This window comes from Aptenodytes patagonicus, chromosome 4 (assembly GCF_965638725.1).
Source record: "Aptenodytes patagonicus chromosome 4, bAptPat1.pri.cur, whole genome shotgun sequence".
Taxonomy (NCBI): Eukaryota; Metazoa; Chordata; class Aves; order Sphenisciformes; family Spheniscidae; genus Aptenodytes; species Aptenodytes patagonicus.
In genome coordinates this window covers 542,861-566,919 of record NC_134952.1, presented here as the reverse complement: position 1 = coordinate 566,919, position 24,059 = coordinate 542,861, and the positions used below count along the sequence as shown (strand labels likewise).

General features: G+C 45.4%; 1 long non-coding RNA gene across 1 annotated transcript; it reads left to right on the top strand.

Moving 5' to 3' along the window:
* Window positions 1–2,217: 2,217 nt before the first annotated feature.
* Window positions 2,218–23,536, top strand: LOC143159990 (uncharacterized). Its single transcript, XR_012995288.1, has 3 exons — window positions 2,218–2,362; window positions 5,324–5,528; window positions 23,145–23,536. It is a non-coding gene; the product is annotated as an uncharacterized LOC143159990 (long non-coding RNA).
* The last annotated feature ends 523 nt before the right edge of the window (window positions 23,537–24,059 follow it).

Here is a 24,059-nt window from a genome sequence, read left to right as displayed (position 1 = left end):
TTCAGGGGTTATTCTGCCAGGGCTCTAGCTCTCTCCCAAGTCAGCAGAGAAGGACTGGGTTGCATCAAGATCACTTTCTGTAGGCTATGGATTCACCCCACCTCACTCAGTCCTTGTCTGCAATGCTTATATTGGTACTTAGCTCTCCCAGACTCTCCTGATGGACAGAACAGGGGCTAGGCACCTCCAGAGAACAATTTTGGTATTAGAAGAGAGGGAGCGCCCAAGGCTACCACAAAGCTATTTTGGAACCTCATCCACCGTCTTACACTTTTGTCAGAAGAAAAGCAGCCTAGATGCTTAGCTTCAGTCCAGCACAGGCCTGATTTAATCCCTGTACGCTATCATTTTCCGTTTCATCTGGGGAGAAATGGTAAGGGGCTACTCAAACCTTTAACATGCTGTAGAAGGAGTCTGGGGACACTTTTTATCCCTGTGTACAGACTCTGCCGTTGCCATTCCTCAGGGCTGGATTGCATCCTGGCTAGCAGGCTGTGGTGGAAGAAAGGCACAGGAGGCAGAGTTGTTCCTCTGGGTCCAGGAAACCAGCGAGCAGAGCGTAGGAACACGCACGCTGTGTGTGGCCTCCGGCGTCCTATTCTCCAGGAAGACCGTGGCATAAGGTCCAAGCACAGGGCTCAGCACCAGGAAATTTGGAGTTCGCGTTGACCGTGCTTTGGCCTTGGGTGAGCAGCTACAACGTGATTCCTTTCCATTTCCCCATCTGCAAAAAAGTATGAAAAATACTTACCCCATATGGAGGATTAAATGTTTAGGAGGGAATCCAAACTCCACTGAAGTCAATGGCAAGTCTCCCAGCATTTCACCAGGAAAAAATTTTAAAGTGCTAAGTGTTCTGTAGCTTTGCATATGAAAGGGAAATTCTGTTTTGGAGAGTTTCAGCTACTGCCCAAAATACGAAAGCCCTGGTCATATCAGTCTATCCCCTGCTATCTCGAAAGCAATCTCTCTTCATCTTTCGTTTTAAAGTTTGATGTGGACTGAAACCAAAACCACAAATCAGAACATTCCTGAATGTTAGGACTGTTTGAACTTCAATCTGGATCTGCATTTGCAAATGTGCTTTATCTTTATAACACAGGCCAAGCAAAATCCTCCATCTGGGTACTTTTGAAGCGGGGAGAGTCTGCATGTAAATTTTGCAGTGTGAGTCCTAATCTAATCTCATCTCATCGATGCATTCTCCTGTTTGACTGCTTATCTGTCTATCTGCCCAGAACATCAGTTTTAAATGTGTGCTCTTTGGTCCTCCGCAGGGGGAGAGGCAGGAAAGGTCAGTGGACTATTGCTAACTTTGAAAAACATAACTAAGAGTGTGAAGTCTTGCTAGGCAGAGGCCTGGCTTTACTATATATGGGTTTGTCCTTCCATTGGGAAATTTTTCGGGATCAGCAAATAACAATAATAATAAAAGTTAAAAACCACTTGCCTAACACGTAAACATTTTGCCAGTATTTAATAGTATTTTAACTAGTCAACATCACTAGCTTTCCCTAATTCCTATCTTGTTCGTGGGCATATAGTATCACCCAGTGGTAGAAACCAGCTTGGTCAAAAATACTGCTGATGCTATTGTATAAAAGATCAGCGACAGACCCTGACCGAGAAATGCTGAAACCTTCAAAGTCTCTCTTTCTGGCTGAAACAACTTTTTTTTTTAACTTTTTTTTTTAAAGTGGGGACAGGGGAGAGGGCAACAAAAGAGCAATTTGCTTTTCTGCCTCCTTAGGCTGTTGTATTTCCAGCTATAGCTACTTCTGCACCTCTCTCCCATCCGTACCCTTTTGCACTCTCAAAAGCATGCTCACACGTTTGCGCATATGCCCGTATGCACAAACATAGAAGTTATATTGTGTAATACGTGGGGTAGGTCAAGCAGGAGGATATTTTGGTAGCCAGGGATGGATGACAAGTTCTAACAAGCCCATCCACATGTGTTAAGATTAGAGCGCAGACATCAGCCATGACTCAACAGGATATGCTGGTCCAAAGCCAGGGCTAGAACGCTGTTACTGGCCTTCTGAATCATTAGTGGAAAAAAAAAAAAAAAGGAAAAAAAAAAAAGATACCCCTCCATCGCCAAAATTCTCCATCTGTTTTTAACTTGGTGATGTCCTCTGGAAGGTAGGTGAACTATTTGGTTTGCTTTAACGACACAAACATCTTGGCAGACTGGCGTCTGAACATGCACGGGGCTAGCGGCACTGCCCCGATGGGGAAGCTGGACCGGCTCTGCGATTTGGGTGTTTGGCTGCGCAAGGACTGCCAGGACAAGGGCAGGAGGCCGCTGACGAGGTCGGTGACCCCGCGCCTGCTGGGACGTGAGGCGGCTGGGAAGCAGGTGAGGACAGACTGCTCGATAGCAGCTAGACTTAAAGGTGGTGCTGGTGGGAGAATCTGTATTTTCTAGCATGGTGCGGTGGGAGCTGTTGTACCTGGGAGGGCTCTGTCTGAAAGGAAAAAGATGTTTCCTTTCTAAGCTGGCAGCTTTTTCAAGTTCATCTTGGGAATGCACGAGTCAAACCGGGGTCATTTCTTCTCTTGGGTCTTCATCAGCAATAACGCTTTTCCAACTTACCCTGTGCAGGCCAGTTCCCTACATGTTTTGCCCTGAGTGACTTCATGCAACCCCCTAGTCTTACATGGTATCATACAGGGGTTCTCTCCAGCTTTTCCCTGCCCACATTTGTTCGTTTCCTGTGCCCAGCCTAATGATTTGTAGTGGAGAATAGTTTGTCACTGTGGATGTGCCTTTTGTTTGAAGCAGCGGAGATTTCTTGTAGGAAATTAGCCATTTGTAGTGGTGGATGGAACATGCAGGAGTCCGAACGCAAAGTTGTATTAATGTTTTTATGGCAAAACCCATCCAGATACAGTGAAAGTGAGCTTGGTAATGATGATGTTATTCTGCCTGAAATATCAGTCCTTAACAGAGACTTGATTGCTAAGCTCATTTTGACACACAGCAGTTTCTTTAGGAGAGGCCATTGCACCAGGCAAATCTGTGTGCTGCAATCATAGCCTGCAGTTCGGACTCTCCTGGCCCAGGCAGCAAATTCATAGCCAAGCGGTAAAAGTCTAGATGTAAAAAGCAGATGATATTTAAAGGAGTCATGTGCAAGGACTACATTTGAGCAAGATTCATTGCCTGGATAAATGTCAAATGGAGAATAACTGTGCGGGTCTCAGTTCTGCAGAGAAGCTTTGAGGGAGCTATGATGGATTACAAACTGATCACGAATCAAGAAATTCCTGCTGTTGTAAAAAAAAGATTAGTATTGCACTGAGTCGTACTAGCAGGTATGTATCCTTCCAGTGGAATGAAACAGTTCTGCTCCAGTCAGTATTGGCTAATCCATTGCAAGAAAGATATGGATGAACTGGAGAGTCCATTTGGAGCATGAGGAGGATGATTAGAGAGATGACCTAGAAGTAAGGATCAAATGAGCTTAGTCCAAAGAAAAGGGTGAAGAAAGAACCCAATTGCAAACTTGAAATATGCAAGAAACTACATGGAGAAAGGAAATAATTTATGTGCAACAGTTGAATGTAAATTTAGGTTAGCCATTAGGACCACCTTCCTGAGGCTAAGGGTTGCAAAGCACAGTAATAGGTTACTGGAAGAAGGGTTGGCATCTCCATCACTCCATCCTTTAAGAGGACGCTGGAGCCACATCTACCAAAAATGGCAGAGAGAAAATGGGAGCAGAGGACAGACTGAAAGACCTCATAATATCCCTCCCAGACATCTGAGTCCTATGTCTAAAAAGGAATACTAGGAAAAGACTAAGCAAAGAAACAAATTACTTAGGAAAGGAAAAGGAATTAGAAATAGGAGTCACAGTGTGAAATCAAGTAATGGAAAACAGGCAGAAGGAAAAGTGCCCTAACTTCAAGAGCTGTGGAACAGCTTGTGGAGGACAGCAGTGGAAGCCCTCGGACTTGAGTCATTCAGAAGAAAACCTGGGGGAATATATGGTAAGGAACAACTTTATGTTGGCCAAGGGTGAATAGACAAAATGATCTAATTAGTCTTTTCCGGATCTTCTTTTTATGGGATTTGGGCTTGCTAAAGGAAGCCAAGTCAAACATTACAAGCCACCACATGACAACAGCAGTCAGCATGAGAAACGGCCACCTCCCCTGTCAACAGGTTTGCATTCCATGTAATCCCCTCAAATTCAGCTTATTGCTGATGACTCCTGTAAAGAAGTGGAAGAACAGTCACACTACTTCTCTGAAAATCACTTGTAATACAGGAGACACAGGAGTTACTCTCTTGAATCACACCAGCCAACCAATTAGTTTCACTGAGTGCCATTTAGTCTAACAGCTACTTCAGCCAAAGGAGCCGGAGTGTGATATTGTAAGATGACGTATTGCTAGTAATAACTGTGCCTCTTTCTCAGAGATTGGCTTCACCTATGAGTTGCAGCAGGGATGCTTCAGAAAATCAGCTTTGCTGCTGGTCAGTATTTCGATGTTTCTTGGTTCTGGTGTACCCGGTTCATCTGAAACCACAATGTGCAAGAATAACATGAGACAAAAGGACATTAATCGCTATGCCATTACCAGGAGCATCCAACCCTGTTTATGTGAAAGAATGCCTGGCAGTCAGCAATTAATAATGGAGCCATTTTTTTCAGGCCCCAATGCAACGTTTTTATGCATATTTCTTCTCAGTTTTCAGATAAGCGTGTCAAGCTGACTGAATTTGCGTAGTTTCATGGATTTTCATGGCTAAAGGGCAAAAGCCTCTTAGTCTTCATTCAAAGCCCTGACAGATAAAGCATCTGAACTTCCAGAAATGCTCTATTATCTGCTCTCCTTTTTGCCACTTTTGACACTTGGAAAATACAAAACTGTTTTACAACTTCTGCAATGTGCGTGGAGTCCAAACACGTACAGCATCTGCTGGCAGACCCCAGGGCGAGTTTGACCCTAAGTCTAGGCTCATGCCAGAGACGTGCCATTCAACTTTTCGGTCCTGGCAAATTCAGAGGAAGCCAGACATAATGTTAACCATGCTGTGTCCTGGTGGGACACCGGCTGTGGAAAATAGCATGGCCTGGTTTACTGCCCTAACTCCATATGTTCTCCATGCCGAAGCAGGCTTTGTTTACATGCATAACCGTGGGGTTTGGGGGAAATTATGGCTCAGGGCATGGTGAAATTTTAATTTTGGGGATGTGGGGGAAATGCACCAACATTAATCACCAATTCAGATCAACAGCCCTTGATAGCAGAGGTATGGTTCTTCTACATTTCTTCCAACTGATACGAGGTTTCCTTTTGCCCATAGACCTCCGTGACTTTCTGGGCATGATAATGACAAACAGCGCAGAGATTCTTGAGTCCATCCAAAACACTGAAGTCAGAAAGACCAGCACGCTGCTGTGCTGACGTACCTGCCTGCAGTCCCAAAGGAAAATAGCTGCTTGTCCTGTGTGCAGTGTGGTGGGAGGACAGCTGTGCTGTTTCCAGCTGACACGCATCTCAAGTACCAGGTAGCAGAGTGTAGCGGCCACAACTAATAAAGTAACCTAAGTGCCAATATAATACACTTCTACAGCATCTCTGTCTGTTGTAGTCCTTCTTGCTGAGTGTAGCTGGTCCCAGATGCCAAGATGTTGGATCAGGCCTTCACATAAAACAAGGTTTGCATTCCCGGCTAGGGAGAGATGCTCTTTCCCAGGTGTGACTAAATAAAGATAAATCTGCTTTATTTATTTAGGAAAAATCCAAACCAGGATTGAACATGCTCTAATTAATATGCATGCTAACTCCACACTTCTGTTTGATTGATCTTCACTTTTCCTGAGTACTCCCATGTAGATATAGATTTATATAGATGTAACTGAAGTGGTTTCAGAGCACAGCTCTCTTTCAGGTTGACTAGTATGCCTATGTCACTTGAAGCTGTGTTTGACCTGCCTCTTAAGAGACCACATTCATAAGAGTGAAGGGATTCAGACCACCTACTATCTGAGCTTAATTCTCTGCACAGCCAGTGGAGAGAGGTAAGGAATGAAAGCACCTCATTTATTACAGATGTTTCGAGCAAGCAACATGACCCTTCCTCTCCACTGACTGAACAGGCAGGGAGCCAGACTCTGGCAAACCTGAGCAGGAGGTGCTCTGCCCTGCTTATTCTTCTCTTGAGCTTGGACATGTTGGTAGGCATCTGAGCAGCATTGGCAACTATAGTGTAACTCTCTACAGCAGAACAAGGCACCCTGTGCTCCAACTACAGTCAACGGAGAAAAGTAGGCCTTCCCAGCACAAGATCCTAAATTGTATCATCTGGACTTGGTGAGATGAACCATTTTTTTAGAGCTACTTATTTCTCCCCATGTCCTATATACAGAAGTTGTCAGTTACTGTCTCTGCTGAGATGTCTGGACTGCAGAAATCTGAAGTTAGGTGAGCTGAGTCTTCCACACTCTAATCTAAATCCATTTTCAATACTGGGATAAGCAGTCTAGATACAGCCCTTAGGCACTTTCTTAAGGTCTACTTCAGACCCTTAGGCGCTTTCTTAAGGTCTACTTCAGACCTCTTCCTGCTGCAAAATTAATGCAAATACATGGTTTTGTCAGGCAAACAGAGAGGGAGAAATGTGGTGTATGTACATCTTGTCTTATGCAGGGCAAAATTCTTTGTTTCCTACATGAAAAATGTCTTCTTTCCTAGTTGAGAGTCCCACACTCTCCTACAACAGGGCAAAGAACCAAACAAACCCTGCTCTGTTTTCTTTCTCACTGTGGATTGAATTTTTAGGGCTTGTGAGAGGTGCCAGAAAGACGGCCCTGCAGATTGAATTACTCTGTGTATCCACAGACCAGGTAATGTGCCAGCAGCCAGAGCGTTAGCTTTCTTTTTTTACTTGCCTGCCAAAGGGGTTTGGTTTTGACCTGGAGAAACCAGCTGAGAGGGACAGAAGGTAGCTTATTCCACTTGATTCCTTGGCCTCTCTGTTGAGACTGGAAAGCAAGTTGCCAATGAAAGGTAGTTGTAGGTTTTCTCCAGACAAGCTCTGGCAACTCACATGGGGGTGATTTAAGAGGTTACCACCTCACACTCTCTGCTGCCGGAGGTTACTGATTATTTAGCAGGGTTGGCAGAACTGAAGCACCTTCTCAATGGTGGTTTGAGTTACGAAGCTGCTCTGTGAGCTCTACAGCTAAGGAGGCTGCATGGGTTTGACTCTGCTGACCCTGCTGCAGGCAGGTAAACCTTCTGCAGAGGGGTAGGGTGGGCAGCTGGTCTATTGAATCACACGAGTGTGAGTTGCTGGAAGCACCCTCAGATGTTGTTGCAGTGTTAGGAGAATAATACAGGGCAGGGATTATCACTGTTCAAACTCTGCTTTCTTCAGATAGCATATGCATGTGCTCCTGCTTTCCCTGAATGGCTCTCCTCACATTCCCTCATCACGATCTCTCAAAGCAACCCAATCTGCTTATTCACCGGCAAAAAGTATGATCAGTGACACTGTCTCACTTGCCTGGAAAACAGCAACTCAAGAAAACGCCTTTGGCTCAATTCAGTACTTGTCCCCCTTGAGATAGCCTGTTGATCTGCAGCTTCCACTGGAGCATAGGCTTCCCAGGAGCTTCCATTGTTCCTACCAGTCCTGTGTGGGTACCTGGGGTATCCCACGGCTTCTTGGCTAGCACTGGACATGGTACAGGCAATTGTGTCACAGCCCTCATTATCGGCACACCCACATCTATACAGATCTTCCCATGCATAAACACACAGACAGTGATTCATTAATCAAGCCCTTTCTCATCTAGGCTGGGAAGAAAGGACAAAACAAAAAGCACCAGTCACTTTCTAAACTATATGTAGCCATGGTTACCACCCAACTGGTTTCCCTCTGAAAATTTTGCAGGGATGGGCCCTGCTTTCTGACGCTGTGTGCTCAGAGGTGCTAAACTCACCACCCCAGTGAGTGGTGGTCGGGGAAAACCACAGTCAGGGTGATTCCTAGATAAGCTGCCCTTGGGTGACTTGCTGCTAACGGTACTGATTCACTCGTTTATGAAAGCAAAGGCTCTTCAGCTATCAACAACCTTCCTCGTGGTCTCTGTTTTTCCCACACAGTCCTTGACTGATAAAAAGGCATCTCTCCTTCGCTTTTTCATCCTCCTCCCATTCCCCCCAACAGTATGGTTCAAGGGTTGAGAGAACAAACCAGATCACAGTCAATCAATGATCTTATACTCCCCCTTATTCCTTACTTCGTGTCTTCTCATTGCTCCTGTACCAAGATAGAGATCATGACTTCTTCTGCATTGGTGGGTGTGCTAAACCAGGGAAAAATATACAGAGTGACCCAGAAGAGTTCTAGTAGATACTCCTCATTCCCCAGGACTGTTTTCTGCATCTGTGTTTGCTGCATGAGAAAGCATCTCTGGGTCTCTGACCTTTGAATAATTGAACACCCAGCCAAGGAGGGTGTTCAGGGACACGATGACTCAAGCAGGTCCCAGGGCGTGTATGTGTGAGTGTGTGCACTTGTGTAGTTGTGTTGGGAGAATGGAGCAGGGACCACGTACCTCCAGATGTTGGCTGAGAAAACTACGTTTGGTGTCAGCTCTTGGAGGAAAAGAGGAAAAAGGTACGGAGCAGTGGCTGAGTCAACCTGGTTGTGGACCTAGAAAGGAAATAAATGTGCCTCCAAGGCTGTTTGTTTTTATTGTGTTTGTACACACATGCACACCCTTGCTTGTACAAATGCATGGTAGTTCAACCCTTCAAATGGATGTAGTGTATCTTGGGAACTGCCTGTGGACATGGGCCTTCAGGACAAAGCATATTGGTCGGGATCATTGGTAACAATATTCCCTGGGTGTGCGGAGCTGGAAGAGCTACAAACATTTCCTCCCTTTTGCTCCCACCTTCCAGTTTGTTCTGGGTGTGACTGATTCAACCACGTTTCCTAAGCTCAGCGGTGCCCTATGAGTAAGGTATGATTTATAGCATGGATAGCTGCATGCCAAGGTGCCACTTTGCACTCATCTAGACTTGCCAGCATGGATCTGTGTGGCCAACATCTGTTCCCTTCCTCCAGTTTAATATGGCAGAAGCATTTGCATTGAGCTATGGTCACCAGTCCTCTCACTGATGAGTGGCTCTTCCTCTTCCATGTGATCTAAGCCCAGATTCATCCAGCTGAAGTTCCAGCCAGGCCCCAGAGCCTGGTGTTCCTTTGGGTTAGGTGCCTCCAAAGGCTTCGAGTGAGCCAGCAGGAAAGTTTAGGCACAAGGACTGATGGGCAATTTAGTCCAGTTGACTCTGGGCCCAGGGCTGGAGTAAGGAAGAGGCCAAAAAAATTTGCAAAGACAACATGTAGTTTTGCTTTGATTTTATATGTTTGCTCACATAGTAGCCACGTTTCTTGCCCTGCCTCCTGCCAGATTTTGCCTGTGAAAACACAGGCATTGTACACATGTATTCTGAGATAATGCCGGTCTGGACCCTGCTGCCATTTTCTGTCCTTCTGTTTCCCAGCACCTTTCCCTTGTTCCACCCTTAAGCTGACTGCAAGGGCACCTACTCCTGGCACACCTTGATCTTCCTTTCTTGGTCATCCTTCTCCACGCCTCAGTGCTATTATTGTGAAGTCAACAAGACAACACAAGAAGGCAGTGTAGGACTTGGTGTTTTAACTAGAGGCAATAAGCATCCTTAACATAACTTCTCAGCTGGCTCAGACACTGTAAATTTTCCTCTTCTGACAGCTGCTAAGGACCTATTAGAAGATAAGACAAAGAATCCTAAAGTAACATCAGACAAGTTCTGTCCAGTCTAATGAGTTTAACCAGCTACTTACGTAGTGGTATCTCAGCTCCTCAAAGCTGTGTCTGTGGAACTGTATTTCAAAGACATAAATTTAGCCCAAGGCTCTCTGCAAATTCAACACTGAGAAAGAGGAGTTAAGAGCCAAAATTACTAATCTGTCCTTGTTCTTTAACTGTAGAGAGAGTCTAGGGACTGTTAGGGTGTCAAAGACAGTCTTTAGGTTATTAAATTCAGCTATTCCCCTGTATCTTGAGAACACCTCACATATGGCCCTTAACAGTCACTAATGGGAAATAAAATTCTTTGCTATGCATTTGGCAGAGCAGGGTAACTGATCACAGTGGTCTATTTTGGCTTTGCAGCCTGCAAACATTGCCCATTGTCAAGGTAATGTGGCAGTTCAGAGATGTCTGAAATGGTTAAATGAATCCATGGTTGAAAGATTATGTGATGGAACTAAAGGATGGATCAGACGAGGCCTACATGTCTCTTCCAGTGTTTTTTTCAATGGTTGTCACGTATTCTCTTCCGTAAGTTCACTCCAGACATTTTTTCCTAAAATGATTTCAGCATTTTTCTTACATTAATTTTCAAGGCAGGTCTCAGATATCATTGTTAGCAAACTTCTACCCACCTTCACTAACTTATCCCCTTGATCTTCATTACGGTATCCCATTTTAACTAAATCTTGCTATAGCCTCAAAATTCCTGAAGTGTTGAGGCAGTTGGACTAGACGATCATTGTAGGTCCCTTCCAACTGAGCTGTTCTATTACTCTATTCTATTCTATTCTATTCTGTTCTATTCTATTCTATTCTATTCTAAAATTCAATCAGCTCCCATATCCTCTTCTGCTTTTTCTCGTCTGGCAGTGGTGATAGGTTGGAAAGCAGTTTTTCAGATGATTTGATTTCTGTAGTGTAGTGTTTACCTGTCTCTCAGCTCTTCGCTACACAACTTTTAACTCACTGCAGACCAATTGCTAAACAGAAATGATGCTGCTTAGCTTCCAATGGCCAGCACAAGCACCCATATATTGCAAAGAGGTGTATGCTGAGGCATTTTCCTGGTAATTCTCTCCATGATGTTATGGGTGACCTCTCGGAGAGTAAGCGATGCTCTTCTGCCTTCCCCAAGGATGTTGCTCTCCAGAGCTCTGGTAACGGGTTGTCCTCTCTTTAATGTATTTTGCTGGGCAAGCCCAATGTCTAGGCTCCTTCACTTCTGATTTCTGGCTGATTTCCCGGTGCATTCAGAAAAGAAATTTTCCTCTACACATTTCCTAGGATTCAGATCTTACAGTACATCAGGATTTTACTCAGAAACTCATCTATGTCTCTCTTAAATGGTGCTGAACATCTGAGACTCAGGAGACTCATGGCAGGTGTTGCAACAATTTGGAAGAAAGCTTGGGATAAAATCCTTATTGTGAAGAGTCTAGTTCCTACCTTCAACACTAAGGAAACGCTTATGCCTGATTTCGATCAAGACACCCCCAAGTAGAAACTGGTGTTGGGAAGCTTTGCTATGATGTTGAACCAAATTCTAGTCTCCGAGGCTGCCAGGAACACAGTTTTTCTGTTGTTTTTACATGAGTCACAGTGGACTCTTTTCACCATCCATTCTTGCCTGCAAGGCTAGGGAGAGTTAGGATGTTGTTTTTGTCTCCACGTCCCTCTGAGTTGGTTAGTCTAAATGAGGCCAAGTCCCTGAGGTGAGAAAGGAGCTGGTTCACCGTCTGTTTTCAGATATGGTAGAGGTATTGGCTAGTTCCCCTCATAAAGGGAGCATCCTTTCCTGGAGAAGATGCAAAAGTGAAAACCTACGGAAATAAATGGGAGCTAAGTGCCGACATTTCTTTGGGCATCTGGCCTCTAGCCTCTCTATGGCTTCCCAGCTCTGTGAGGATAATGTTACGGGGCAATTGTTTTGCCTATTGACTTGTAAGCTCTCTGGAGCCCATCCTGTCTTTCCCTGTGTCAGGCTGAGGATCACACCTTGGTCTAGGTTTCCTGGGGCTGTGTGACAACAATGAAGTTTTAGGCGATTCTCTGTTCCTGAATGTCCTCTTGGAAGAGCAATTTGAATGTCAGAGTGCCAGCTGCCAGTTTAAAAATAGAGGCACAGGACGTATAGAAAACAGTTCATGACCCTGCTGGGAGGCTTCCAACACTGGGCAGTTTACTGAAATTGCAGGGAACAGTCTGATTTTTTACTAGTTTTTATTGGCGTAAATGCAGCAAGTTATATTTAAAAAGAAAAAAAAAAAGGAGGGAGGGAAAAGAAGGAAAAAAGAGAGATGTGGACCTTACTGACGTGTATTTGGTGGAATCTGTCAGTCATATGATCAGATACCGGTCCCGCATTGGCCCCGGGTGGCGAGGACAGGCTGTGCTGAGGCTGGCTGCCAAGGTCTCCTGGTGGAAATGTACAGTTACCGGAGGTGGGAATAGCCAAGTCCCCAGGCTCTCAAACGCCTGCCAGGCAGTGCAGTTCCCCATGTCCCCATGCTTCCAGATTCTCCTGCAGTGGCGGCGAACACCACTGACCGGTCAATCCAAGAAGGGCACACTCATCTGATCAACTCTGCTGTCAAATCCATTTTGGTTTCTGCTCCTCTGAATCACTCCGCTGGGAAAACTTTGCCTCTCAGGTCCTAGACTGTGTTTGTCCTGGTCACCCACAAGCAGTCTTGTCTCCTCTCAGCTGCCAGTGACTAGCTGTGATGTCTGGGGCTGATTCAGTTGCCCCTACACAGGCATCCAGGGCCACCTGTGATGCCCTGGGGTACAAAGGCATGGAGCAGAGTACCTAGTATATGCTTTAGGGTGAGGTGGATCACTCTTCAGGATCCACTTACTAGATTTCCATTGACTATAATGGGAGCTTAGGTACCTTGTGCAGGGGCAAACACCTATCTTTCAACATCTGAGAGTGGGGGTATCTGTAAGCTAAACCCTACTCCAGTGTAGGAAAATATTCCTTTCCACTGGTGTCTCTGCAGACACTTCCCAGTCACCCCATTTGGCTCCAGACCCTTTCCCATTTCATAAGGCAGCGGAGACTCAGCTCTCCATTTTGCTGATGGAGAAACAGAGGAATAACTTGTTTCTCTTATGATCCTGTGACTTTCTGCAAAAATGGGAGACGGCTTACCCACTCTGCTCTACCTCTTGGATACAGTCTTCCTCAAGAGACAACTGAGCAACGAAGGAGGACTCAACCAGTCCTGTATTCCTGAAATTGCAATTGTGAGTTAGCTGCTCTGCTCTTCACCAGAGCTGGCTGCATCCACTATGACTTGCATTTGGCCCATGACTGTTTCTAGTGCCAGGCCAGCAAGAAGTTCATAAGATATTTGTCATTTCTTTCCACCCCTTTCAGCATTTGGTGGGATTTCCAGACCCATGTGGCTCTGACTATGGAAAATGTTGCAGTGAGGAGCTGAGTTGTTTAGATGAAATGTTCTGCATCCTCTTGAGTCACTTGCAATTTCCTTGAACTCCCTGTATTATAGCCCTGATTGCCTATAGCCTCTCAAGTGAAGCATTAAAAAAAAGAAAGAAAGAAAGAAAGAAAAATTTGAAAGAAACGTTTCTCATCCTGAGCCAAAGAGAGAGAGAGAGAAATTCCCTTGGTGGGTGTCAGATTTTGGATTGCAAAATTGACAGCAAATGAGCATGTTCTCTTCAGAGAGTGCAGCTTGCCCTTATCGTGACTTCTGCTTGGAAAATATCTCCTAGGCAGGGTGGCAAGGACACCCGGTGGCACTTGGCTGCCTGGGAGGTCAGCTCTCATTTCATTCATGGGAGGCAGGCATCGGGACTGACCCTTTGACTCAGCAGCGCTAAGCATCCTCCTCCAGGGTTCTTCCTGATGAGAAGATATGACTAATAGCAACCTGCCCCATGAGGCTGGGAGCTTGGTTTCAAGGTGTCCACCACGCTGGGGAGTGGAGACGGCTGCATTGCATTCCTGGTTTTGCTGGTGGCTCACTGGCAGGCAAACATGTCAAACCCACCTGTGCCTCAGTTTGCCAGTCTCTAAACTGGAGACATAAACCCATATAGGTTCTCACTGTGCCATGGACCCTGGTGTTTTGGGATTTGACGGTGGCAGCAGACAGAACAGAAGTTCCTGCTGTGTAAGCAGAAGGAAATTCCTTGCAGTGTCTTGAAATAGCACCTGTAATGTCCTTTTCATGCCACTTTGTGATGAGAAATTCTGACACTGTTCAACGTGGCTCTGGGGACCAGACTGAGGGAAAAGGAGCGGGAAAAGGTGGCAACTCTTCCTTCTTTACTCCTGAACTCGGCTTTGCTCTGATGAGTCACTGGAGTGAGTCACGGTAAATGGTTCAGCTGTAAAGACGATGGCATTTTCTCCCCATCCCTGGGACTCATGCCATGAACTCCTCCAGGCTTCTTGGACTTGGTTTCAGTTTTGCTGGGAGGAGGAAACGGTATCTCCAAATTCCACCCATTTTCAGCATCATGCGAGATGTCTGCTGGTAGTGAAGGGAACTCTGAGATAATATTGTGCATCCCTATTGTCAAACTGGTTCCTTTCTCTTTTGCTCCAGTACCTTGCCCCTGCAGGTCACCCACACCACATATTTTGCTCTAATATGGACCGAACTGCTTGGTTTCCTTTTTAAGGAAACCTGGCTGTGGAAAGGAAAATAGTTCACTCCAGGGTTAACATGCTTTAGACGATAGCATGTTAGATAGATAGACCTGCTTGCAGCATGTGTCTATGGGCTTAGGGCTCACTCCCTGAACTGCAGAAGAGCCAGCGTGGATCAAGAGCTGGACTAACACAAGCAGGGTGTCCTTCCATATTAAAAGTGCAAGAAGAGCCAACACTAAAAGAATATATTCCACAAACTAGGGGGAAAGAGTTTCTTCATTTAGGTGGGGGAGACAAAGATGCTGACTATTTCTTGACCCCAGGATGACTATCACCCACCAGTGAGACCTCAGCATGACCAAACTGTGCATGCTTAAAGTGAAGGACTTCCCATAGTTTTAGGAAAACACTGGGCTTATTTTGGCTGCAAAGTCTAAGTATGTGTGCAAGATAATGGTGGAGACCAGGCAGCAGTTTTCCAATAGAGGTAGCAGAGGAAGGATTGCAACTAGCTTGAGATGGAGCATGATAACTTTTAAAAGGAGTTCTCTGCATGAAGGGCATCTCTCGCCTGGTGTTCCTAGTAGTGGCATTGCATGAAGCTGCTGGACTCCAAGGTTCAGTTTCAGTTCATCATGTTTAAGGAAGATGAATTCAACCTGGAACAGGTGCAGAGAAAGGCAGCGACGAGCATCAGAGGAAGGGAGTGCCCTGTTTAGGAGACTCAAAGAGCTCGACTTGTTTAGCTCAGCAAAACACAGGCTTGGAGAAGGTATGATCATACTCTATAAATAGAATGGGAGCTAAACACCAGAGAGGGAGAAAAGCTATTTAAACTTAAAGACAGCGCTGGCATCAGAACAGATGGGGATAAACTGGTCATGAATAAATTTAGGTTGGAAAGTGGAAGATGTTTTTTAACCACTGGAGCAGTGAGATCCTGGACCAGTCTTCTAAGGGGAGCAAATAAACGAATTCCTGGAACTTGTTAAGTTTATGAGGTGGTGGTTGCAACAGCAGAGAGCTGGCCTTGAAGATCCTAGACTTTAAAATTACCATCACTGGAATGCATAGCCCACCCAGACCTATAGGCTATTGTCCTGTGTTTTCTTACTAATATTCTTGTTCTGCTCCACTCTGCTTGAATTTTGAGGGATTCCTGGCAATGCTAACAACAAACAGTGCACTGTTTGCTTAGGAAAGAAACCCGAGTTGCTGGAAAGCATGGGGATATGGAAACAACTCCCCTCTTACAGCGAAGGAGTAAAGCTAGTTTTGCTTCTTCATTAAGGCAGGTGCACACTTCGTGTTCCTGCATGCGTGGACACAACATGCACAAAGAAAATGGTTATTAATACTTCTGCTGTAAGAGCTAGCAGATGTAGGTCTTAACTCCACAAGACAGGTGCCTGTCCTTAACCATAGTTGTGATTTTTAAAGTTTTAAACTTTTTAAGATTTAAAAGGATCTAGTAATAACAATGTTATGCAGAGGATGATTCGGTTTGACAGAAGAATTGATCACTTCGGTTTGCATAGACAGCGTTAAGCTAAGTGGATTTAAACCAATCCTAGTCCTAGTTTAGTAAAACTGATGTAATTTGCCTATGAATGCTGTAAGCACTGGGAATGTGGATGCAGACAAGATAAACTCTCCAGGGGACTAGTTTCTGTGGTCACTCATACCTGGTGGTAACTGATGGTAAATAACATGAAGATGCTTAGTCTTCTTGCAGTGAAAGGGACCTCACATATACAGCACGGTAAGAGCGTGCAGACAATACTTACTGTGGATGGCTGATGTGCTGTAAATCGGGATTTGGTTCACCCCTACACAAATGAGACCACCTTGTTTTGGGGGAAAGACTCCTTAGCTGAATGGACAGAAGCCATGCTGTGCCATGTTTCTTTAGGTGCAGGCAGTGGTCCCTGGATTACTTTATTAGCTAGCATAGCTGTAAATCTTTCCCTTGGAGCATAGTCCTGAATTTTGGTGAGGACTCTGGTCCTGATTCACTGAAGAGCTCAGCTATTGGCTTCAACAGGCATGAAGCTAGTCGTGTGCTCCTTCACTGGAGGCATTTGGTAGGACTGAATTCTGAAACCAAAGTGATAGAAAATGAATTCAGCTTTAAAAAAAAAAAAAAAATCACCCATCATTCCAGGATCTTTGTGAAATAAGCCTTTGTTCCCTTCTGGTGCAGATCACATCTCTTCCACAAATGGAGGAATGGAAGCATGGAGATTTTTTTTTCTTCAAGATGCATGAGGACAACAGGACCAGGAATCCTGGCTGTACTCCAGTGGCTGAGAGCAGAGCAATATTCCTGACTCTCTTTCCTATGCCAGGTTGGTCAGTGAAACTACAGCCTAGCCAGCTGCATGACACTTGGAAAACAAGAAGGAAAGCAAGGAAGGATTGGATTCCCAGGAAGAGCTGGGCTCCTGTGATTCATGGTCCTGAGTTAGGCACCTAAATTTCTTTTACAAGTAATGAGGAGAATATGTCTCCTACCCACTCCTACCCAGAGTTCATAATACCTATTCACGTATCAGTCGTCTGTCACTCAGGACAGTGTAAGTGGCCCATCTCTCCCAGGCAGTAGCAAAAATAAAATATGCTTCTAAAAATGGGTAGCTGTGAGTTTGATCTCCTTCAGGTCAAGAAAAGTCCTGAATCCACATCTTCTATTTCTTGGGTGTAATGAGGTCAAGGCTATAATGCAAAGAGGATGTGTTGATTCTTCTTTCACTACATGGAGAACATATGTTTACATTTTCTGTTTGACTCCTGTTTTCCTCCAGAGCCCTGGTCCACTGATTGTCCACACTGCAGGCAACTTCCCTTGAGAAGAAAGCTAGTTATTTTACTAAGAGAAGAATCATAGAATCATAGAATCATTGAGGTTGGAAAAGACCTCTAAGATCATCGAGTCCAACTGTCAACCCAACACCACCATGCCCACTAAACCATGTCCCTAAGTGCCTCATCTACTCATCTTTTAAATACCTCCAGGGATGGGGACTCCACCACTTCCCTGGGCAGCCTGTTCCAATGTTTCACCACTCTTTCAGTAAAGAAATTTTTCCTCACATCCAATCTAAACCTCCCCTGGCACAACTTGAGGCCGTTTCCTCTCGTCCTATCGCTTGTTACTTGGGAGAAGAGACCGACCCCACCTCGCTACAACCTCCTTTCAGGGAGTTGTAGAGAGCGATGAGGTCTCCCCTCAGCCTCCTCTTCTCCAGGCTAAACAACCTCAGTTCCCTCAGCCGCTCCTCAGAAGACTTGTAAGAAATTCCGTAATTCACTCATGGGTCCACACCAGGCAGACAGTGTGGACGCATATTGCACCAAGTTGCCTTACTGTCCCAAGGCAATCCTCCAACACTATCCATCTGGACTGCCCCAGCCTGCCTCCTACTTTTCAGCTTGCTTTGTATGTTTATAGCTTGTTTGAGGACGTGCAACATCCACAATGCTGCAGAAACACTATTTGGTAGGGTGCAAGACAGCCTCATCATTATTTCGGGCACTTTGAACCGAGTTGTCCCTCTCCCTCCAGGAAAACCATGAGTTATGAGTCAAGGTCACTAGGTTCCAGCAAAGGCCCAGGCCAAGGTCTTTGCGGTGGAGATACTGTTGGTCCACCCCCAAGTGTGAGACCTGAGCACTGTGGTTATGGGCCAGCCTGCACCAGACAGGCCAGGGATGAGTCTTCTTCTGCTCCTGAAACCCAGAAAGGCTCAGCCCAAATTTTGAGCTTCACTCCCAGAGCCAGTCACTGCTGAACTGCTAGGACCACCACTGAGTGCTGTGAGACCTCATTTCTCTTGGTGAATCTTGTCCCTTTTACTTAGCCAGAGTTGCTCAACAAGCCTTTAGCAAGCCTATAGCTTGAATCCAAGGCATCAATGTCCCAAACCGCCATGAATATGGCTGGACTAGATTTCCTTTCACAACTAACCACTCCTCAGATATTTCACAGCTGGGCCAGTGAATCTCACACTTGTAGTGCAAGGTCAAACAAAGATGAGGTAACTGGACCGAAAGAAAGTGTCCAGGGAGCCACAGAGAAGCTGTTTCTGGGACTCATCATCCAAAGAGAGTCCAGGGCACAGGGGCCAAGCTGTCAGGAGTTAGCCCTAGAGCCAGCAATGCTGGTGTACAAGGTGGTCAGAAAACCAGTATGGCCATGTTAATGCAGATCAGCCTTGGAAGCAGATGGACCACACGCTGACCGTGCTGTACTCTCTCAGCAAGCTTTTTTCTTCCTAGGCTCAGGTTGTTGCACAAGTTCGGGGCTGCACCACGTTTCTTGCTAGATCAGGAGACTCAAACACACCTTGCACTGTGTGAGGGACTCCAATCTGAAGGGAGAGGCCTCCCAGGCTGTACTCTCTGGAGGATGTCCCTTGGTTGATGTGCTTGCACAGGTAGGGAATATTTCCCACTTTTTGCATGGTCTATATTTTCTTTCTGTGATATTGTGCCTCTCTTTCCATGCCCTTAGACCCAGCTTCTTCGCCGGTGTTTAAAACCCTCACATTCTTGTGGATAATTAGCATATCCCCATCTCTGCCATCTGATCCTCTCCTTAGGTTTGCTCAGGGCCTCTTCAATCAAGGACCATCCTGGTAGTACTGTGATGTCTCATGCTGGCCTCTTAAGAACCCAATCCCTCAGTAAACACAGAACAAATGAGGTAATTAGGAAAATGTAAACAGGACGAGAGAGGCCCTTTCCCCCTCATGAGAGCGGGACTTGGAGAAATTAGCAGGAGTTTAGATTTACATTGTGTAGAGACGCAGATACCAGCGGTCCCCATGTAAAGCTAAATTCCTCATCTAATTTCATTATGGAATAATTTCTTCTGTCAGGAACATAAGCCTGCCACCAAACCGCTCCTGGGATACATCAAGCTTCATCTGATGACAGCAACTGGGACGGCAGCACAGCCTCTCTTCAGTCTACCTTGGATAAGCTTCATAATTTAAAACACATAGGAAAGGGAGATATACAGACAGTCAGAGCCTCAGTATACATCACGCAATAACCTTCTGTCTCACTCTATATTCTCAAAATATGTTACGTGTCCACCATAAGGTTACCTCCTTTCTCTTTGCTCCATTTCAGGCACTAAGGCTAAGTTGATGCTAATAAACTAAATGTAGCTGGGACCATTCCCTGGCCTGGATCTATTGTCACCGAATGATCACGTCTGTGTGATTACACTCTCTTACTTTCTAAGACAGGGTGGCTGCCTCCAGATTGCCTGACAGGCATGGCCCCTGGTCTGTGCTAGCTTCCAAAACATGCCCAAGAACAGTCTGGGAATGAGCTGGTTGGCTTGGGCTGGAGGTGACTGGGGAACCCTTGGGCAATGTAAGAGACCCAGTGACGCAGTTCTTGGGCCCTGGCCCTGTTTAATTTACTGTAATAGATGCAGCATAAGGGGTACAGAAAAATGAAGCTTTGTCCCCCCAGTGAAGAAATAATTACATGAGAGGGAGTTCAGGGTAATTTGGTTCCATTTAGTTCTTATACTTGAACCCTGGTCTTGAAAAAGTGATGAACTTGATCAACCTGTTGCTCTGGAAATGCCCAGCCTGCACACCAAACTTGTTCTTTTCAAGAATTTACTTTCAACAACTAAAATGGGGAATAAATTCTGTGCTGCCTGTCATAGCCTCTCTCCAAAGACTGCCGCACAACAAACTCTGGTGCAAAACAGTATTTCTTCATTGTAAAAACAAAACACAACCTGCATGTGCTGGCCAAAATATCTTGCCCTGGTGAGCGTGGGTAACATTGCCATCTAGTGACTCCTCCCATAACAGTTAATTAGCCATACTCCAGATTTACCCAAATTCAGCAAGGCATTTCAATGGGAGCTGCAAGAAGGGATTGGAGACAAAGAATGGTTGAGACCAAGTTTTTCTAATATATCTTGATTGCCACAAGAATTGAGCACAGGATTTGTCCTTGAAGTCAATGAGTTGCAAGCCCAGCCTTTCAGGAAATCAGACTGTCCATTTTGATGGCAGAATAAGAATGTGGGGATTTAATTTTAATTATGTTTTTCAGGAAATCTTGGCTGATTTTCATGGCTGGCTTAACTCTGCAGTTCCTGGTTCAGAGAGCTGGAGAGGCATGCAGATTTTGAGAGCACAACTGAATCCCAAACTCCAACATATAGGGGAAATGGGATGCAGTCAGCAGACTTTCCGCCTTCACTAAAAGCCTCTTCCCTGCTGATGAGACCCCCTTTATAAGCATGATTGCTCCTCATGTCAGGTCTACTTCTGAGGTCCTCTTGTTCTAAACAAGTGCATCTGTCCTCTGCGGTGATACTTTCTCTCCACTTATCTCTCATTCTGCTAGCACTTTCTCTGGCCAGTCTTTAACTTATTCCCTCTGTTGTGCAAAGCTTTCTTGGGGTGCACTTGAAGTGAACAGTGAATCAGTCTGCTCTGAAAACAACGATCACGTAGGGATGATATTTCTGTTATCTTTGAAGCCCCCTCAAGATTGAAGTCTTCTATCTCTATTTTGCAAGTCAGTTAACACCATGTCAGAAGGTTTGGACTGCATGAGCATCCCCGGTGCGTTAGGGAGTTGCCGAGCTGCAAGACAGCTATATGTGTGCATTGGCAAGGATGACTGGCAGATGCTGACATCTCTAAAGACTTACTCTTTCAGTACAATACAGATATAGTCAATATTATTTCTTTCCTATGGCTCTTTTGGAACCGTTTCAGCTCTTCTCCCTCCAAGCTTCCCCAGCAACAGTGAATGGCTCCTGTGTTTCAGCCAAAATGAGCTGTGAGTAGTTAATAGAAGGACACAAATTAACAGAAATAGCTTAAGCAGTATCCGTGTACTTGCTGAGTGCCGCATTCCTGAAGTCACAGTATCTGACAGGTCACACATTGTTTCCATCCCTTCCCATTTTTTCCAGAACAGGTAGTTCACTTTCAGACTCTATTTGTGCTTGGTGCTCCATTCCTGGTTGAAGCTGGCAACCCTCATCTTGGTTGCACCATGTGCCAAGAATGTAACTTAGACTTGGGTTATCTTTGGACAGTCCTTGAAATCTAATTATTATTAGTAAACAGGACAATCTGCTTGCATTCTGTTCTGTGTTTGATCGCTGCCCTGAGAATAACCTTGCATGTAAATAACAGCATTCATACGGGGACTTCAAATATGTTGGAAGAACAAGGATTCAGTCTCTAGTCCCCAGTCAAGGTGGTAGGAATCTCCCCTGCTCATTTACGGACGCGTGTTTTTTAGGATGCTAATATTCCCCTCACTTGCTCTCAGTGCCTATCTTAGCTGTTACTGCTGTGATGCTCAGGCCCAAGAAAAGGATAAGTGTCCCAGGCAATGTCTCAGAGACTGTGTTCAAACCACATACTTGAGGTGGGTGACCTGGTGTCATGAGCACATCTCTTCCTTGATGGTACCGGGAGACAACTCTGGTGAACTGATGTTTTGAATTGGTCATCATCTCTTTGGGCATATGACAAACAAGAGTGTCGCAAATAGGGGCTCTTAGCAGTCAGGTCTGACTGTGAATCCAACTGACTCTCCTAAGTGCTCTTTGGGTGATAGTTTAGACAACAATCACCCCGTTTATACATTTATTTTCTGGTCACCCTGTCATTTATACAGCTGATCATCACAGAACACTATTATTTGATTTTAAGACCAGAAAAAGATCATTAATAGCATCGTGCCCAAATGGTGGACTCTGATGCATATCATGAGCCAGTTTTGCCTGGATTTCATGGAAGTCCAAGAAAAGGAGAGGGTTGTGCTTTGCTAGTTAGCCTGATTCATTAACCTCAGTCAGAAGAGCCTTGCTTTCCAGGGGCTGGGCATGAAGCTCCCTCCCTCCTGCCCCACTCCCAAGAGCCCTGCGGTTACATCAACCCCTGGAAGTAGAAGCCCGCAGACCTGCATCCTTGCCCCATGCACTCCCATCCCATACATGCAGCAGGAGGAGGAAAATGGAACTTGGCAGAAATTTGCCTGGAGCTAAGCTGACCTGCCGATCACCCTGGGAGAGCGGTCCCTCTCCTCCCTGCCATGTACACAGTGCCCCACACCATGCAGATGACTCATCTCACAGGGCTTCAGATGCCTAGAATGAATCTGAAATTCTATTTAAGAAAGGAGTTGGGGCTTTATTTTATTTTGTTTTATTTTATTTTACTTTCTCCCTTTCTAGGTGTCAACGTTTGGTTAAAAATGCCTCACAGAGGAGTGTTTAGCGTGGAGTGAGAATGTGGATGGGAGTATCAGGAAGAAAAATCTAAAGTTTCTGTGTACTGTCTGATTTTTGAGTGATGAGAGGAGGAAGCTCTACTTGGCACTATTTAAAGAAAGCCAGGCAGACTAAAAGAAAGCTAATTCTGTCTGTCACAGCAGCGTAGGGTCATAGGATTATTCAGATTGGAATGAATGTCAGGAATACGACTGCTTTTCCAGATAGGTGCGTATGGGGGTAGACAGACAAATGTGTGCATACGGAAAAAGGAGGGAGAGAAGTTAATTCTGGTGGAAAGCATGGCCACGAGGACCTTGAAAATCAATGTGCTTTAGCTACGGGATTGCTAAAAGGGTCGCCGGTTGGCTTTTTGCCAGGCTGCCTTATGATACACTTTAATGTCTTGCAGACCTCGCTACCTCTTCTCTAGTCCCACGTGATCACTGCAGAAACACCAGCCTTCGACAGCTTCCACCCAAAGCTTCCAACCATGGTGGCAGAGCTCTCAGCCTTTGTCTTCACATCCCATGACTGAACAGGGTGAGACATGGACACAACGTTCAAAGACCATGTGCAACCTCTGCAAGAAAACAAGTCTTGTCTCACCGTGGGGTGGCTAAGAGCCTACAGGGCTGGGTTACCCCTGCCTAAAGTCGCTTTTGGAATTGGGGAAAAAATCTCTCCTTGAGAAACTGAAGACTCAGACTGGTAGAAGGAGGAGACACATGGGGGTAGGGGAGAGGGATGCAGCCAAGTCATTAGGACTATGCAAAATAAATGGAAGCCACATTGTACAGGGCTGCTAAAATGGCGTCTGGCTCCCTGGTGCTCATTTTCACTAAAGAGAAACAATTGAAATCATTTAAAAAGATGCTCAGTCTTGCCAGAAACATTTCTCCTGCCCCTCCATAGCAGCATGGCTGTTTGAATAGTTAATTTGGCATTCATTACACAATCCAGTGGGGAAGGGGGGGAGGAAGGAAAAACCCGGCAGAATCTGGCATTTCCAAAAGCAGGTGAGCTGCCAAGGGAAACCAACCGTCTCATCGTCAGCAGAGCAGGTTCCCAGCGCCCGCTGTTCGTTCCCACCTCCCGATGAAGGTCTCTGTCCCTCCCTGTTACCCTAAATGCTGAATCATTTCTTTGTGTTGCTGTGTTGTGTAGGAAACCTCTGGTAGGGAAGGGAAATGGGAAAAATGGGAATAATTTTCAGAGAGATTACCAGTTGTGCTTACGGGACTTAAAATCTTTGTCTTGAATGGATTAAAACTGGTTACTTGATAGATCTCAGAAAATATCCGTGCACAGGGACTCATAATCTGCC